The following is a 12,888-nucleotide window of genomic DNA, read 5'->3' as shown; positions in this document are numbered from 1 at the left end:
GACCTCATAAGCAGTCCCCAGTCCTCATCTAACCACAGCTGAGGACCCAGTCAACCAATCTCCTCCTTTGAACAAGTTCCTCACTTGGCTTCTGAGGTTTCTACTCTTCTGGTTTTTCTCCTACCTGCTGGCAGCTCCTTCTCAGTTTTGTCAGATCCTCTTCCTTTCCTGCACATCTAGATGTTGGTGGACAATGGAGTTCGATCTAGGGTTTCTTTTCAACGATACCTACACTCCTCTGCAGCGTAATTTCATCCAAATATAGCGCTTTAAACAGAGGCATTTGTATCTCCAATGTCAAGGGAGCGCTCTCCCTTGAGTTCCACACTAATCTAGCCAATTACCTGCCTGACATCTCCTTCTGGACATCTAAAGCTCACTTCAAACTTACTATGTCCAAAAGGAAACTCTTAATTTCCCCCCTTTCAAGCCAATCCTTTCGCAGTCTTTTTCATCTCAGTAAATGGTGCCATCATTCATCCAGTTGATCCTTCTTTCAGATCCCAGATCTAATCCATCATCAAGTCTTGTTGGCTGGATCTGTAAAATAATATTCTGAATCTGACCACTTTCTCCCACCTCTGTTACTGCTCTTGTTCAAGCCACCACTGTAATTCACACAGACTGCCACTGCAAAGGTCCCTTACTGTTTCGTCCCTTGCCTTCATTTTCTGTTCCCCCTCTGCCCCTCATTCTATCGAGGGATCTTTGTGAAAAGTAAACCAGAGCAAAATCCCCTGCTCAGTCCTACAACACGAGGCCCGTGGCTAACTACCACCCCTCAGACTTCACCTTCTACCATTCTAGTCCCCTCGGTTCTGGTTAGTTCTCAAAAAAGCCACTCTTTCCTCCCTTATGGTTTTTGCACCACTGCTCCTTCTGCCTGGAACATTTTACCCTCAGATACTTGCATGGCCCCCTTTCTTAACTCATTAACATCTCTGATGGAATGTCACTTCCTCAGAGACAGTAGCTTCCTTGACCAATCTCTCAAGAATAAAGCCACAAGTCTCCTCCTCACATCCTCACACCCCACTTCTCTTCATAGCGTATCAATACCTGATATGTATTTATTTATTTGTTTTCCGTCTATCTGCAAAATGGTAACTCCACGGGATCAAGAACTTTGAAATTCACTGCTATACCCACCTCAGGACCTAGGTCAAACATGCAACATTTGCTGCATGAAATGAAAGTTTTACTGTATGGTTTCTTCACATTACTTTGCTTCTAAAACACTTTTCAAATGATCTAGATGTGGAAATTTTTGCACAATTTGAGGGAGAGGCAAATACATGAATTTTCAGTCTAACTCAGGACCACCTTTATTAGAAGAGGATGAATCATGAAAATAAATTTCATCTTATCCCATTATTAAAACATAAAGTTCCCAAATTCTTTGAACAAGTCTTATCACACTTGCTTTTCTAATAAAGACCATCGAGTACACAAACAACAAAATTTTTCATATGTACAACTGTATTTCAGGGATTTCATTTCCTGTAATGGCTGAATGGCTCCTACTAGCTCATTTCTCTCATAAACACTATAAACACTAGACAAAGTATAAAAACAACTACATGAAAGCAGAAGGCATAACCAGTAATAGAGATGGTGGGGAGGAGGAGGAGTCAGTACTTAGAAGGTTAACAGCATGGGGTGATTTTCCATTTTTTTTTAGTGGCGTTTAGCCAGAGAGCAGGCCTCAGCTGGTTCGGGTGGCTAAAACCTAGACAGAAAACCTACAGCCGTACCAGCTTAATGAACCAAAGGGTAGACTCTGGCATACCCACAACAGCTGAAAACCTAGTAAGTAAATCACAGCAAGGAGAGAAGCACCAAATCCTATGTATAAATTCTGCACACATCTCTGATCCCCAAACTACACATATGTGAGATTCCAAGCAGCCCAGCCAAAGCTAAAATAACTGAGATTTCAGAGTTTGAAGCTGGGAGTTCAGCCAAGTCAACTGCCTCCTAAAGCAAGCAAGCAAGGAAGGAAACCAACCAAACATCAATACTCACTACTGAAGGCACACAATAGAATCCAGAGTCTCTACAAGCCATTCATAAGAAGCAGGAAAAACTGACCCATACTCAAGAGAAAGGGCAACCAAGGGAGACCAAGCCCAAGACGACCCAGGTGCTAGAATTAGCACATAAGGATTTTAAAGCAGCTATTTTAACTATGCTTAAAGATGTAAGGACACACATGCTTGGATTTCAGCAAAAAACCACTCCCCTGAAACCCCAAAAAACCAAAAAGCCAGAAACTATATTCTTTTAAAAAAGAGAACCAAACATAACTTCAAAAAGTGAAAAATAAATGTCTGAGATAAATTCGCTGGGTGGATTCCCCATATATTGGAAATGACAGAATAGTCGGTAAACTCGAAGACAAAGCAATAGAAATTATTCACACCCAAGGGATGGAGGATAAAAAAATGACTGAGGGTGGGGTGGGGTCAGGTAGGTGAGGGTAGGAAGAGAACCTAAGGGTAAATATCAAAAAGTCTAAGATACTTGTAACTGGAGATCCAGAAGGATAAAGGAGAGAGAATGGGGTAGAAAAAACTATTTGAAGAGTAGTGGCTACAGATTTCCCCAAGTTAGTTAAGACTTTGGTCACCTTCTCAGACATGTGTGGCTGCTATTGGTCAGGGGTCATCCCACACAGCAGGCAGAAGATGGTGGCTGCAACACCGTCCAGAAGATGATGGCTGGAGTCCATCAACTCTAGGCTCCAACTCCTCATGAAAAGTGGGAAGTCCTTGCTGGGGTTGGAGCAGACTCTAAAAATGACCAGACAAGGCAAGGCAAAACTAGCCAATTGGCCAACAACTGCCCAGCCTTGAAGAAATCTGAAACAGTACTATGTCACATTGGCCAAAACTCGTGTCCATCTCTGCAGTGGCAATACTACTGAATTGGGCACAGCATGTGGAAAATTCTGCACAGGATGCCCTGACCCAGGTGATTCTGATATCACTAGAAGCCTGTTAGAACAGACTGGTGAAAAGTATGCAGAAGTTGTCTTTAATAAAACTGGCCAGAGCTTGTTTTAAACAACAACAACAACAACAACAACAACAACAACAACAACAACAGCAGCAGCAGCGGCAGCAGCAGCAAAAAAGATCTTACTTAAGAATATCAAAGCCTAAACAGGTTAGGCTCAAAGCTTAAACAGGAAAAGCCAAGGAAGACCACGCACAGGTATAAGTGTCAAACTGCTAAAAATCAAAGACAAAGAAAATGTTGAAAGCAGCAAAAGAAATGACACAAAGGGGAACAATTCTAATAATGCTGACTTGTCATCAGAAACTGTGGACGCCAGAAAATAGTCAAATGACATAATTTAAATGTTGAAAGAAAAAACATCAACCCACTTTCTATATCCAGCAAAAGTAAACCTTAAGAACAAAGCAAGATAACTATTTTTAATGTAGCCTTTGGCGGTGAGTAAATAAATTTTACAACTAAACACATTATTGAAACAAACCAATGTTAGATTCTGTATGAACTATAAAGCAGCTAACTATGGGCATTTATGAGGCAACTGGATACACAGAATATTGAAAACCAGACAATCATTTAGTCTAATTAGCCACGACCCACACACTTAAGGAGTGCCTAGAATGTGCAGATACAAGTACTAGTCAATGCCCTTGCTCTCCAGGTCATGGAAATTCTTGGATTAGAGGCACATCAACACAAGTTTGTAATTTAGGTAGCTATTCGAACTTGTGCACTATTTTACCTTCTGTCTGCTTCCTGCTGCCACCTCAGCCTAGCCTGTTGCTATCACATTGGTTCGTCTCTTTCACATTCAAAAAAGGATCAGAAAGGAGCACTGTGCACAAGGAAAAATTGTAGAGAGCAGAGAGCAAGAAGAAGGTAGGCTCCAAGTCATGATGTGTCTTGCAGGTCATTAAAATTTGGAAGTTTTATCTTCTGAGTAATGGGAAGTCACTGAAGATTTAAGTTCAGAGGCAGGGAAGGGGACATGATCAAAAAATCATGTATGTATGAAGAATAGCTACAGAATGGAGAAAAGGGCAAAATATATGAGAAACTCAGTTTGAAAACTACTGTTGTAGTCTAGCTGGCAAAGGTTAATAGCTTGTAACTACAGAAACAGCAATGGAGGCCGAGTAAAAGGAAAAACTGAAGGATATTTAGGAAGGAAAAATGAATAGAACTTGTTGATGGATTAAATATTGGGGTGAAGAAGTCGGTGTCAACACTGGTTTCTGATCTGCTCAACTGGATGGTGGTCTCATCTACAAATGATAGAACAGGCCCAAGAAGACAAAGGGGTAGATTACGGGTTTGGTTTTGAACATGCTGAGTCTGGGGCACCTTTAAAACATCAAAATAGATGTATCACAGAGGGAGTAAGGATATATGGGTCTAGGCTGTACACAAGTGCTACGTAAGTGGTATTAACTGAGCTGTATGTGTTTAAAGGGCTCTCTGGGCTGAGGGAGAGAGTGGGAGGCCATAGAATCATGGCTACTTTTGAAGTTTAAGAATATAAAAAAGAATGAAATCTTGCCATTTGCAACAACATGGATGGTCTAGAGGAACAATACTAAGTGAAATAAGTCAGTTAGAGAAAGACAAACACCAAATGATTTCACTCATATGTTTAAATTAAGAAACAAAACAAAACGGGCAAAGAAAAAAGAAAGAAACCAAAAACCAGACTCTTAATTATAGAGACCAAACTGATGGTTGCCGGAGGGAAGGTGGGCGGAGGGACGAGTGAAATACGCTTATTGTGAGGAGGCCTAAGTCATGTGCAGAACTGCTGAGCCACTATATTGTACACCTGAAACTAATGTAACTGCATGTTAACTAAACTGGAATTAACATTTTTAAAAAAGAAGGTTAAAAAAGTATGAAGCAAAACAACCAAATCTGAGGCAGATTCTGGAGATAGTCATCTGTCTGGCTAGAAGAAAGGAGGGACAGTAGGATTAGGAAGAAGGAGTTTGGGGTGAGGGGTAGTTACAGGAGATGAGAAAGGCCTTGAGATATAAGAACACTGAAGTTTTAATATTATTATGTAAACTATCATTTATCTTTGCCCTATTCTTGCATGGTTGAATTTTACTGAAACACATTTAATTATAGTTCATGTTGAGTATCAGAAAGAAATGGAATGAAATATACAAAACTAAAATTTACTTCTCAATTGCATTAGGATTCTCTTTTAGCTTATAGGACAAGAAGGTAAGGAGGTCTTCCCATTTTAACATATATACCATCCTAAAATTTAGTTCCGGTTAATAACCTTAAGAGATGATAATTTTTTCTGTAAACAATGTAATCTTGAGTGGGAGAGGACCCCATGAAATTATCTTGCGAAAGTATATAATTTCAGAGGTTAGAGAAAAGCCTGTTGTCCAATAGACTCCTTGCTAGACTTCCTCTTTCACCTGTGTGATTTTACTTCTTAAAACTGACCCTTGACAACAAAATTCTTTACAAAAGTACTGTTATTCTCAAAGTGGAAAGACTACCTTGTTCACTGTTGTGTCCTAAATACTTAGAAAGTGTGTGCTAAGTAGCAGATGCTCAGTAAATATTTGCTGCAATAAATCTCTACATATCAGAAAATGCCTAGATTTATTTTTTAAAATAATTTTATTTATTAAGTAGGCTCCATGCCCAACGTGGGGCTTGAACTCACGACCCCAAGGTCAAGAGTTGCAGTCTCTACGGACTGAGCCAGCGTGCCAGAAAATGCTTGGATTTTGAAGACTAGTATAAAAAGTGGTCTCTATCTATCCAAACAAGCGTTTCCCTTACCCTCAGCTTTAAGTCGGTGCTGCTTAGTACTTATTTTGAAACTGCAAATTTGTTCCAATGCAATTGAAATAATAGGGAACAATTTGAGCGTTAGTTACCAGCTAGAAATACTAGTTGGATGCGGAAAACCACGCTCAACTGAAACAAGCTGCATGTGATGAATACACAAAATGTAACACACCTCAAACATCCGCCAGCCGCCTCAGCTGGCCTATCAGCATGCGGCCCCACCTAGCCATACCTTGTGTTACAACTTTCCTTCTGATTTCAGAAAACCCTTCTTTGACCACTTCAGGATAACAAATTGCCACATCTATGCTCACTTCCATAAGCCAACTTCAGATCTTTTTCAAAGTACCATATTTGTTTGTACGTTATAGGAGTACATATTTCTTAGTCATTTAACATGGGTAAAACTATACTGTCATTTTTAAAGGATCCTATCTTTTTTAAAATGTTCTCTGATAAAGTTTTTGAGTGTTGTATCTGGAACTCCACTTTTTCCATAAACCCTGTGGCTTTTCTTTCTCATGATTTGCATAGCATGGTGATTTTTAGAAACACAGATGTTAAATTTTAACAGAACTGTCTGAACTGCAAAGCCCCTCTGACCTTAACAACTGTGAACAGTAACTTCCCCAGGATGACTACTGGGAAGGCAGAATGTTTTAACTTATCTATTTGGTTGTCAAAATGATGTTAATAGTTTCTTATAACTGATTATAATTTGTGTCTTTTCTGTGGATTGGCTGACATTACCAGACTGTGCAGTGAGTTATTCTTAAAGAGTATCATAGAACGAAGCATTGATCTACAGTAAGAGTAGCTGGATGGTGCTACAATTTTTAAAATTAAAGTTAAAGCAAATTTTGAAACCTTTAGCCCCAATAAGATTTCAGAATTAAACCTTAAAAATAAAGAAATCTATTCCATGCCTAATCATACACACACTATTCTAAATACCTTTTACTTTACTCATGCATTATCTAAGTATCTCATCAAATGCCAGTTAGGTAACAGTTGATGTACTTCACATTTGATTAACCTCAAAAGAATTTACAAATGTCATTAATTACACATAAAAACTTTCAAAAAAATTTTAACAGCAAATTATTGGAGTTATATTTCTTGGAGCATGATATGACAACTTTACTAAGGCAAAGCAAACTCTTCCCCCCCCCCCCCATCCACCCTCCACCAATCTATAATATCAAGATATTTTCCTAAGAGTTAAAAAATGCAAGAATTGTAGCCATGTAATCAAAATCTAAAATTCAAATACTATCACTGTTTAAGACTAAAAATAAGAATCATAATCCCTCTTTAGCATAAATTTTAGCATGAAAGAATTGTAATACTGAAACACTTTACATAGCTAGTTATTTGCAAAAGTAACAGTAAACATACCAAATCAGTCATCTAAATGCTACATGAAGTTAGCTATCATGTTCGGCTTTTATGTTATTTAAAAGCTTGAAAGGAGCAAGGGACTGGTAGCAGAAAATGGATTTCTCAACTTTATAACGCTGCAATAATTTACTTTGTAAAAGAAAAAGTTAACACTAATGGCTGAAGTACATAATGATCTATACTTCCTTCTCTAAACAGGAAAACTTCCCGACTTTTTCATTTACTACACTGCCTCAAGTCCATGAATGTTGGCCATTCCTTATGGATAAAAGTCTTACCAGTTTTAAGTTCTTCTAAAGGAATGTGCAAGTCAGCCACACTTGGCAATTTATGTACTGTGGTTTTGTGGTGAGTGCTACCATTTTCTAAGGATCAAGAAAAGTGCAATAAATCTAAGACAGAATGGTTATAATTCATCAAAACATATTATATAACTAACTACCTTGTGTGTATTTTCCAATTCATATCTCACTATTTTTTCCAATACATTAGGGCTTTAAGATGGAGACAAAGTTATTTTTCATTGCTCCCTTTTCCCTGTAATTTTTGGATAATCCATCCTGTGCATAAATATCTTGGAAAGAAAACATGATATAAACAAATGATATGACAAGAAGCTCCTATTATGGGTAAAAGGGAAAAAGAGAGGATAAAAGAAAATGAAAGCACTTGGAAGTACCAGTTTGCATCTTGTATCAACCATCAACATTTAGAACGAACCAATGAACTCAGTGGCATGTGAAAATTATAATAATCTGGTTAAAATACTAATCTAAAATGGCATCTTTATATGCAGATTAAGAGAAAGTTAGGAGAAGTTTTATCAACTGATCCCTGTGCAGTTCTAATCACTTACTTGGCCCCATGCTTTCTTTTTGTTCATCTCATATAATTTTGCCCATCTTCCTTCTAATGTCATGGCCCTCAGCTGACTTCTCCCCAAAGTGGACTTCTGGCTGCCTGGTAGATGTACGCATGTGTGTGTGTTATAGCACAGGGCACAGGTCGATTATGTTCATGAGTTAGACACAGTGTAAATGGACAGTTACTAGTCTTTTCTTCAATTTTAATTTTTTTCATGTTTATTTAATTTTGGGTGTAGAGAGAGAGAAGGAGAGAGAGAATGAGCAGGGGAGGGGCAGAGAGAGAGGGAGACATAATCTGAAGCAGGCTCCAGGCTCTGAGCTGTCAGCAGAGAGCCTGACGTGGGGCTCGAACCCACGAACTGTGAGATCATGACCTGAGCCGAAGTCAGGGGGCTGAACCGACTGAGCCACCCAGGCTCCCCATTAGTGCTTTCGTAATAACTACTAAAATGTTTTACTATCTAATGAAAAGTTAAATTGGCAATTTGAAAATTATACACATACACTTGATTGGTAATACAACTGTGGTTAATAGAGACTGCTAAGCCTGCTAATGGAGAAAATATATACAAATCTATATGTAAAGACCAACATTTAAATAAAATATTTCATTACTAGATTATTCAGAACCTTAAAAGGAAATCACAGAGAATTCAAAAGAGCAAAGTTAAAATTGGTAAGGCAATATTAAATGAATCAAGTTTCTAAAATACAACACCATGCTGTAATTTTGTTTAGTATGTGCCAGTGTTTCAATCTAACACTGTGAAACTGTAGTATATAGTTGGCTATTTGTCTTGTTATAGTTATGGTGAATGGATTTTTTATTAGATGGTCAAGAATAATCTCAGAACTATACAGAAACTTTTATCAGCAAATTTATTATATACAAATCTATTTCACAAATCTCTAAATTAGACACCCTTAGAGAATATTCAATTTAATATTTTTAGTTGTATAACATAATCAAATAAAGAAACAGAAATCACATCCTACAAATACCTATCCATAAATCTGCAGCAAAGGCTTTCCTAATTAAGTAGGAAATCTGAACTGTAAAAATATATTAAAGTGATCTTCTACTTAACATTTTTATTTATGACATAACCCATTTTCTAATTTATCATTTTTATATTTTTCATATGTACATTTTTCATATGTAGTTTTTCGTGTGTGTGTGTGTGTATATATATATGTGTATATATATATATATGTGTGTGTATATATATATATATATATATATATATATATACACATAGCTCAAACTTTGTTGAGTGCCTGCTACTTACTCTACACCATAGCGGGTGCTGAAAGTATTAAAATTAATAAAAGCACAGTTGCTTATGTTCAAGAAATTTACATTTTAGGGGTGCCTGGGTGGCTCAGTCGGTTAAGCCTCTGACTTTGGCTCAGATCATGATCTCATGGTCCGTGAGTTTGAACCCTGCATCAGGCTCTGTGCTGACAGCTCAGAGCCTGGAGCCTGCTTCAGACCCTGTGTCCCCCCTTTTCTGCCCCTCCCCTGCTCGCACTCTGTCAATCTCCCTCTCTCAAAAATAAATAAACATTAAAAAAATTTTTTTAATTTACATTTTAGTAGGGGAAAACAAACATTCAACAAATAAATGTAATAATGGATACAGATATAATATGCAGTAAACAGCAGAAATGAAGGAGGGACCAGCCAATTCTGGGAGAAGGGGAGGATTTAAGGAAAGGATTCATTAAACAAGGGGACACCTACGCTGGGTCTTGGAAGATAAAATGTGTTCTCTTGGTAGACAGGCGAGAGGGAAAGAGCAGCTCAGGCATAGGTAGTTGCCTAGGGAAAGACCTAATGGGGTGAAGCAGCGTGGCAAGTTCAGTGGCAAGTTCAGGAAACCGTAAGGAGCTGGCTAATGCTGACCTGCGGGGGGTGAGACTCACAAGGAGACAGCGTGACAAAAGACGAGGCTGAAGAAGTGGGGTAAGGAGGGGCACATCACAGAAGATTTTCATTGCTCTCTGCATCATGCATGCTGCCTCCCACAAGTCAGCAAAAACAAGCCTCTCACTTTCTCCGTTCAGGTCATTTATCTCTGAAGCTCCAGGTCCTGCCACAAGATCTACCATTATGCCCCAGCACACAGCAACAAGTACTCTGTGCCATTTACAGGTGTGTAAGCTGCAGTGAAGGTCAAGGGAAGAAGCGCCTAAAACTTAGGAACTAAAGAAAGGCAGGAAAAATGTCACAAAGAATGTCGTGCTTGAGCTTAGGAATTACAGAGGAATAATAAAGGTCTCGCAGGAAGGATATCCCTGACAACTGTTTGTGTTGAGGGAAAGGCCACGAAAGAACATGTAAATTAGAATCACAGCTGAGTAGAGTAGAAAAATGAGTGAAGTTTGAAAAGGTGGGAAAGTTTCAGTGAAAAATGTACAGATTCCAGATAATGTAGAAAATACATCTGAGAAAATTCCACGGGCCTGAACGACTTTTTGGCTCACCTTCATTTCTAGGATCCACTCTATACACATTGCGACTATAAGCCAGGCAATGTGCTTTAAATATGCAAAGATAAATAAAATACAGTCCCTGCTTTTGAGAAGATTATAATCTAGCAGAATTCAGATTTATATTGGGACTTCTTATCAGCACATGTCTATTATCTCACCTTATCCTCCCCACACGTGAGGCACAGAGGACAACTGTTATATTCCTTTTAACTGAGGAGCATCATGGAGAGAGACACTGAGACATCTATACACACACTTCCCACCAAGTTAGTCTGCAAGGCCAGCCGTGCACAACTGTGGTGTCAACCCCCACTGCGACTGCAGTCAGCTGTGAGACAGGCTGAATGAAGTCTGTTGCAAATAATGAAGTACCAGAGGTCTCTTTATATACATTAGAGCATCTCATCTAGAGACAAACACATGTGTTTCAAGAGGAGCAGAAAGTCACCTCCTTAGTGCGTATTACTAAAAACAACTGCTATTGGGAAGTGAATAAGTAAATTACCGTATAGCAACACTAATGAATACCAGGTAGCGTGTGTGTGTGTGTGTGTGTGTGTGTGTGTGTGTGTGTTTTGGTGGAATAAGATATCTAAATTAAATGGAAAGAGAAGATTTTAATGAATGAAAAAAGTAAGAGGCAGAATCTGTGTATTTAAAAAAGGGATACAAAAATGTATTTGAAAAAGGTATTTTGTATGTATCTACAGGAAAGACTCTGAAAGAATATACACTTATTTTGGAGACGGAGCGAGGCCAGGTACAAGGTTACATGGATGGAAGATGGTCCATCAGTATTTGTATTCTGATACCTGAGCAGGAGAGTAAAAGTAGAATAATTTGAAAATACCTATACTTAGCCAACTATATGTACTTTAAGATAACTTAAAGCCTATGTTATCTATGCTGAGACTGTTACTGTTAGACTTAACAGCTACAACAATTACCAATCTTCCAGATGTTTGACAAGATGAGATCTACAGTTACATTTTGATTTAAATGTTACATACGGGCTATATGTTTAGGTGCATGACTAGCTCTATGCTCAGTCCTGTTAAAACAAAAAAGCCAGTTCCCTTTGATTTTCAACCAAAGGCTAACTCAACGTGAACTAATGCTGAGTTACTCTCAAATGGAGGAAGAAATACTCATCCACCAATGAGATGGTTTAATTGTTTAAAAGAGGTAGGGGGTTGTAAAAAAAGAGGTTTAATGTTACTATCTTAAGCCTAAGAGTCCCTCAATAAACACAATACTTTTATAGAAAGTTATAACACATAAAGGTGGACAAGAACACTTTTCTCTAAGTTTACAGTATAAACGCTATGGTTCAGCATTACTGGTTCACCATTATTATGGGCCAGGTCCTATGCTAAATGCCTAACACGTATCATTTCAGTTACTTCGCACATTCCTGTAGTAAGGATTAAATGAGAAACTGCAGGAAAAACTCTTCACACGTTTGGCACATATAACGATAAGTGTCCTTAATGAGGTACCACTGCTGCTAAAATCTAACTTCATCAAGCCAATGATTCTAATACAGTTAGCTTTTCAAAAGACTCACGGACTTAAGTGCACCAAGGCTAAGAAATCTTCAGTGGATACCCATTCCCTGCTACTGAATTAAGTCCAAAAACTTTCACCTGACATTCAAAAGTATGACACAGCTCCGTCTTCTATCACATCCTGTACTCCACTGTTCTCTAGGCACACTGGACTGCTCACAATTTCTAGAACATGTGTTATACACTTAAAAAAAAATTTTTTTTTTACTTCTTAAAGAAGTAAATAACATTTAAAATGTTTACTTATTTTTGAGAGAGTGCAAGTGGGGGAAAGGCAGAGAGAGGGGGACAGAGGATCTGAAGAGGGCTTTGTGCTGATGGCAGCAAGCCTGATGTGGGGCTCGAACTCACCAACTATGAGATCATGACCTGAGCTGAAGTCGGAAGCTTAACCGACTGAGCCACTCAGGTGCCCCTATATACTTTCATTTCCATAACTTAGATTTCTAAGGTTTCTAGATTGTTGCCATTCTCTCCAAAGACTTTTATCTATCCCTCAAGGCTTAGTAGAAATGTTACCCTCCCCACAAAGTTGATTCTATCTGGTACTCTCCCGTATACTGTTAGCACTCCTATTATAGTACTTTCTTTGGTATTACTTGTCTGTGAGCTCACCGAAAGCAAAGTTTATTCATTTGCACATCCCTTTGGGCCTAGTACAGTGTTTTACACAAAATTTGCATTCAGTAATGTAGAAAAATTTCACCATTACTAACAGCCTCCCAGTGATA

At 38.4% G+C, this 12,888-nt stretch overlaps 1 protein-coding gene and 1 pseudogene across 5 annotated transcripts in view; one reads left to right on the top strand and one right to left on the bottom strand.

The window, feature by feature from the left end:
• TAB2 (TGF-beta activated kinase 1 (MAP3K7) binding protein 2) overlaps nt 1-12,888 on the bottom strand; it is a 92,188-nt gene that overhangs the window by 49,657 nt on the left and 29,643 nt on the right. Inside the window, exon 1 of one of the 5 annotated variants that reach the window (XM_045499981.1) lies at nt 392-540. The exons of the other annotated variants lie outside the window; for them this stretch is intronic. The gene's annotated coding sequence lies outside the window, so the exon portion shown is untranslated. Of the gene's footprint in view, nt 1-391; nt 541-12,888 lie in introns of those variants that run through there. 5 annotated transcript variants of the gene reach the window in all.
• Nucleotides 2,688-3,065, top strand: LOC123609965 (annotated as a pseudogene).

The sequence above is a fragment of the Leopardus geoffroyi genome, chromosome B2 (assembly GCF_018350155.1).
Source record: "Leopardus geoffroyi isolate Oge1 chromosome B2, O.geoffroyi_Oge1_pat1.0, whole genome shotgun sequence".
Taxonomy (NCBI): Eukaryota; Metazoa; Chordata; class Mammalia; order Carnivora; family Felidae; genus Leopardus; species Leopardus geoffroyi.
The sequence above is the reverse complement of the archived record's forward strand: the minus strand, read 5'-3'. Positions and strand labels throughout refer to the sequence as shown.